Below are 7,024 nucleotides of genomic sequence, written 5' to 3'. Positions count from 1 at the left end.
AGCCACCCAGTTGAAGGGTTGGCTGCTTTTTGGAGAAAAGTTTCTAATTAGGCAGTTAACCATTTCTCCCTTTAAAGAAACATCAATTACAAAATGGCTCAAAATTGAGAAGGGAAGATTATTCGCCTTCACTTGTTTGTTTGAGTGTGAAATTATGATTTGTTATGACCCATTTTTAACTTTTGTTAGTGGCCGCAGAAGAACCTCAAAGAAAACAGAAGGAACATAATTAGGCCAGGATTAATGCTGATGAGAAAGAGATTCTTCTGGTTATTAGACTAACATAATTATATATGATCTTACGTATATAACCATAGATTAAAAATGTCTTTCCAATGTAACATTTCTTGATTTCTCAAATGTTATGGAGAGTATATCGGGGTTTCACCTTAATTTTCCTCTAATATAGGTTATATATGCATGTTATTTCCATTTAATGGCACACAGCCAATTCTTCTACAGTGAAAAATATACAAACTCTAATGTTACTTATTCTCTTGATTCTTGGAACTTTCTTTCTTGTCTTCACAGTGTAGTTTGAATGATAATATAAAAGATTTTAAATATAAAAGAGTAAGAGTTTAAATCTCATCTGAAGATATTTCAAGATTAAACTTTTAACTTATCTAATTCAATATTGTGAAAAATCAATCGCAACCTTATTGTGTTACAAAGTTGTTATTAAATTATAAATTATTATGTATTAATGAGTTATATGCTAACAAAGATTCTTCTAAATATATTTATATCAATATAACTATATGCACCTATTTTGGGTATATAAATATATACACAGTTATATGTGTCATCATATGATTAAGTGATTTTAAATTAAAAATAAGTAACATTTAATTATGTAATAATGTATATAATTACGTATATGTTTGTATATACAAAATAAGTATATATAATATTTCATATTTATATATTTTATCCTTTGTATTGTAAGATGGAGTCAAAAATTCTCTCTCGGTTGTATAGTGAATTATGGTCCAAAAAAAATTTACTCCTGTTTTATGTTGTAAATTTAAGATAATAATTTTAATATTAAATGAAAATTAATAATTATATTGATAATCCAAATCCTACAATTCATATATATATTTTTTTCATTTAAGTAAAAAGACCGTTTTTAATATCAAATAGTTACTACTATAAATTAACTAATAATTATGTAATAACAAAATATTATAGCATTTGAGTGATAAAAAAAGAGATTTCATATATAATTGAGGGTGAATTCAATCTTTTCTAATGATATATTAAGATCAAAATTTTAATTTATTTGATTTAATTATTATAAGATTAATTACCAATTAAAGAGTTTATTAGATTTGAGTGAGATTTCTTGTTATTAAAAAAAAGAGAAAAAATAAAATATTATATAATTTGCCACTTTCTTCACTACTTGGATGCCGAATGTTTGCCACTTACTTCACTACTATTAGGACCACCCCAATATTAGCTACACGTACTATTTGGGCGTTGAATGTTAGCCACTATCTACTAATAGGACCACTCCCATATCAGCTGCGTGTACTAGTTGGATGTCGAATGTTTGCCACTTTCTTCACTACCACATTCTGATAAGGAATCCTTAAAATTAGTATTATGAGGCGAAACTAAAATTGTCTAAAAATGAATATTATGTTTTAAGGAATGAAATTAAAATTTTGTATCTAAAATTATCATTTTAGAATGAAACTAAAATTTAATTTCGTCTATAAAATTATCATTTTGGGATGAAACTAAAATTGTCTCTGAAAATAAATCATAAGTTTTAGGAGATAAAATTTAAATTTTATTTTTCTGATAAGCATTTTAGGATGAAATTAAAATTTCATTCTTAAAAGTAATATTTTGAGACGAAATTAAAATTGTTCGTAAATATTTCATCCTTAAAAGTAGTGTTTTAAGATAAAATTAAAATCATCCTAAATTGAGTATTTGTTATAGTGTGTCTATAATAATGCAAGTAGGTTCAAATAATCCTGTAATTGAAAAAGAAGTTGTTTTGTGTAAAGAGTAGTATGACGGACAGCTCGCAGGTGGATAAAATGAGGAAGAAAATTACAGGAGCAGCATTTGGTAATGACTTTGAAAATGAGATTCATTCCAACGATGATGACAAGTTATCAGATTACTACTCAGAAAAAGATGAATTTCAAGCTAGCGGGTCTATTGATTATGATGGCCCTAACGTTCAAAGATAGACAATATAGAGAACACGCTAATAAAAAGAAAACACCGAAGTTTGAGGCTGGACTGTACTTTATGGGCTTGAACGAATGCAATCATTTAGTAAATATGTAAGAAAAAAATGAAGAAATTATATTACATAAGAGGTCCTTGGTTGGATGAATTCTGCAATGGTTAACATCACCATCCACTCGAGTAACGCATAGGAAGAAAATTCAAGTCTTTCTTTGACTGGAGCAAGAAGCACTCAAATTCAACACTTTCACAACTTTTTGGTGACAGATATAAAAAACATAACAGCATTATTCCTATATCAGAAACATAAGCTTAGTGTCGAATGACTCGAAACTCCCAGGAAATGGTAAAATTTTCTAGATTGGGGTAAGAATATACATCTTGCAAGCATGAGGTGGAACACTTGCAGTCAATCCAACACCTTTTTTCATTGAAACAAATGAATGCTGCAATTGAATAACAATTGGGTTAGTGAATCCAAAATATTGTATCAGAAAAAGAAAAGAGTGAGCTACGAAAAGAACAGTATACCAGTATACCGCCCGCCCACAAATCTTTAACAGTAACATGAGCTGATGGAGAAAGTCCAATTTCTCTCCAACTAACTGATATGGGAACCTGAGAGTTGCTTCTATTCCATAATACTACGACAACTCTTTTAGATAACGGCCCAGCCCAAATCTGCATTACGTTGATGGAAAAACAAGATTAATTGTGTTTAAGATTACTGTTTTTGTTTCTTTCAAGGTGATTTGAATATAAGGCTGCAATGTAACCTCTAGGCCAGCATAAGATCGTATTTTCCTCCCTTGGGCTCCCATTGAATCCTGATTAACGTCTATCACCTCTTTGTTTCTGAGAATTCTAAGAGTCTCTCTGCTTGCAATTCGAATATCACAGCCAATCAGCAATGGGGCCTGTCAAATTAAGGTGTTATTGGATCATGATCACTTTCATGAGTGCCCAAATACTGAAATGATACAAGCACCGTTACCAGTTATCATGCTGGCGGTGCGAACAGGTCTATTCCACCGTTACCCACTTCCAACATGTCAGGGGTCTAATCTGATCATGATCCAAATTAGACAAATGGTATTGCTCAAACATGAGGAAACAACCAACATATAAAAAATTTGAAGTTATTATCTTGATTTACATTAGAGACATTAGTTTATTCAGAAACATAACAAATATAACAGAGTGCCAGGACTAAAACTTTGCAGTTACCATTCCACCTGCCAGGTCCAGCATATCTTCCCCAAACATCGTTTTCATCGGCAATCGATGTGATTCTGAAACAGCGAAACAGAAACTATAGCTAAGTTAATTGACAGAACAGTCGGTGATTTCTCTAGCATTAGGATAAGTAGAAGACTCATCAGATGAAAAGGGAAAAAGTGTAAAGACCTTTCCCACTTGTCTGCAATATCCCCTGTAGTTCTCCAAGTATTACCATACACGCGGGCCCATTTTGCAGGATTGTCTTCTCCCCTGTGAGAATATTGCTATGTAAAAAGTCTCATCATATTATACCAACAATTATGATTGATATGCAGATCATTCAAGGTTGTTAAGCTTTTTATACCATTCACATATGGAGTAAAGAATTGGACGGCCAGCCTTACGCAATGCGTAACTCATCTTATCATATCTATCATCAAAGAAAATCATTTTTTTGAGAGGAAAATTTTAATGATGTAGGATGAATCTGAGTGATTTCATGATATACACATTTTAGACAAAATACGTTACCTTTCTTGAGGTTTGGAACCATCATTATAACAGTTATCGTACTTCAAGTAATCAATCCCCTACCAAAAAATGCCTTTGCTGATCTCAGATTCATCCATGTTAACCAAAAAGCAATTATCATGCACTAACCCATTTGGCAAAGGTTCTTGCATCTTGTTCTTCATGCCCAAGAGAACCGGGCACTATCTTACTGCAGGTTCTATAACTGAAAAGATAATTTGGATGTCTTAAAACCTTCATGGTACTTGCATTTCTAACACACATTTTTGCATACTGAAAAAGTAATTAGACAGATTTTACCCAGCATCAGAATATATTCCAAGTCTTAAACGCCTTGCATGAACATAATCGGCAAGGGCCTTGATTCCCAAAGGGAATGTGGATGATTTCGCCGCTAAATTTCCCCACCAGTCTCTTTCTGCTTCTGCCCAACAGTCATCTGCTTTTCCACAACTTATTAACTCTAAAATGTGTAACATAGTCTTTTGACGACTTCCGATTTCGGAATGGAAGAAAAATTAAATGTTAATCCCTAGATGCATACCAATATTTACATATTTGCATCCAAGTGCCGCCAAACCAGTTGCAACAAGTGCATCTGCTGTACTCAGAAATCAAATAAACTTGAAAATGTCAATGTCATTGAAAAGAAAGCTGTTTAAACAGCAGAGTCTGCTGAATTAAGTCCATTGATATTCTCTATCTCCATTTCTAAGCTGAAGCTAACTTGTAAATATGGTAAAATTTTTACTATAAAAGTTGCATAATTTGATTGAATATTTTGATTTAATATGAGTTTGTCTGTTGTGATCTTTGCCATAAATTCAAGCATATATTAAAGGAAAACTGAAACTAAGAAATACTTTATTGAATAAAAATTTCTCAGAACTCTGCCTACAAAACTTTTCTCTATAAAATTGCCTACCTTTTCACCCCTTACAATACTCTTATAATTGAATTTCCACCCCTTTTTAGGAATCCTAATCAGAGTCAATATCCCAATAAATTTAATAACTACAAAATCTAAATTAATGGGTTTATTTTCCTTATTCAAACTCTATCCTTAAATAAAGCTGTCTTCATTCCTCTTTTGCCATTTTCCTATTCCATACCTTGTAAACGTTTAGCTCTTGAATTGTCAGCTTCCAGCGATGAGAAGTTGCCACAATTTGGGGTCTAACATGTCTTTTTCTCTCTCTCAGAAGAAATCTTGAAGTCTTAAAGTTGTTTTCAAAGTGGGTGTCAATAGACCATTTAATGGTCTGTTTCAAACAATCTAAAAGTACGACTTTTTCATAACCTTATGGAAATTTCCCAGGCCGTTTCTAGTTCAGTGAACCACGGTTTCAATACATCAACCACGAAATTTGTGCAAAAATCCTCTGCAAGGCATTCAAACTTAACCCCTGTTTCAATTCTCTAAAGGCCAAAGGACTTATTCCCACCCATAGATTGTTGTTTTTCCAAATTCTCATCTTTTAATTTTAAAAATCCTATTTATCCACTTATGAGCAGTTAAGTATATTACTTTTAAAGACAAAATCGTCATTTTACTTGTAATATAAAAAATAAATTAAAATTTTATTTTTTTTTCCTTTTAAACCTTAAAACTAATAATTTTCCTCCTAGACCAAGTTTTAAAAAATCATATTTCTTCCTACGATTTATCTTCAATATTCGGCTACTCCCTCTAGCCCCATCATTTGCGGTTTCTCTCTCCTAACTGTTTCTTTTCCTTTGGTAGTCTCCCTTAACATCTGTTCTCCCTCCGATGGTCATATGATGCTTGTCTGGAAAGTCAACTCGTGTTCCTAGATGAAGATAATCATCTTCTCAGAAGAAGACGAGTTATCCTTTTCTTCCCAAACAACCTGACTTCTTCTAAGAAGACGTCTTAGATAAGCATCACACAACCACTAGAGGGAGAAGAGACATTAAGATAGATCGCTCAAGGAAGAGGAACCACTGGAGGAAAAGGAACTGTTGGGAGGGAGAGATCACTGGAGGGAGTGGTCAGATATTGAAGTATACTCAAGGGGAAAAATGTGATTTTTTAAAACTTGACTTAGGGGAAAAATTATAAATTTTTAGGATTTAAAGGAGAAAATGATATAAAAATTTTAAACTAACTAATTTAATTAATTTTAATGATCTATAGGTGAGTAAATGAGATTTTTAAAGTTAAAAAGTAAAAATTTGAAAATACAATAATCTTTGGGAGTGAATAAGCCCTTTGACCTTTTCTTAATAACAAGAAACAAAAGATAATTGATAGAATGTACAGGGATAAGGGATTAATTTCTACCGTCACCACATGATATTCAAAGTCAAATCACATGAAGACATAAAAAAAAAAAGCCTATTAGATATTCATTGATGTACGTGTCATCAAGAAAACAAGCAAATTAAATAAAGAAAACTCAAGTCAATTTGCCAGAAGAAGATTAAAAAGCTCTCTCTTGATTGATTCAACAAATTCCGGAAAAGGTGTTTTTTGTTGTTGTTACAAACCATAAAACCAAGTGTATATATTTGTTTTATACATAATTTAAATATATAAATAATATGTTATTATTTTATTAAAAAATTTTGAATTAATAATAAAATAATTTTAATCATATAATTTATATACTTAAATTATATACTAAAAATATGTATATATAATATTATACTATTACGGATAACAAAAACAAAGGTGCAGAAAAGAAAGGGTAAAGTGTTAGCAGTAGTCTTCACAATCTTCTCATCTATACTGCATTGATAATGATTCCAGCTGTTCCACCTGCATTAAACAGAAACCAACTCAGCTTATCTAATATGATTATTAAAAAAAATTCACAAGGACTTTTTAAAAGCAAGATAATTATAAAATGATAAATGCTGGATGAAATCACCCCATTGGTGGAGTTTGAGCAATCCCATTGGCTAGAAGGAACTCGGTGTAAGTTGTATGATTGGCACTGCTGCTTATGTTCATAACATGAGTCCCATTGCTGATGCACAGTCTAAAAAAAAACTGTAAAAAAATAACAAAGAGAGAACACCCTGCAAACCCCAT

The 7,024-nt window shown here is 31.5% G+C and overlaps 1 pseudogene; it reads right to left on the bottom strand.

The window, feature by feature from the left end:
- Positions 1-2,505: 2,505 nt before the first annotated feature.
- LOC123218890 lies at positions 2,506-7,024 on the bottom strand (annotated as a pseudogene).

Source organism: Mangifera indica, chromosome 6, assembly GCF_011075055.1.
Source record: "Mangifera indica cultivar Alphonso chromosome 6, CATAS_Mindica_2.1, whole genome shotgun sequence".
Lineage (NCBI taxonomy): Eukaryota > Viridiplantae > Streptophyta > Magnoliopsida > Sapindales > Anacardiaceae > Mangifera > Mangifera indica.
The sequence above is the reverse complement of the archived record's forward strand: the minus strand, read 5'-3'. Positions and strand labels throughout refer to the sequence as shown.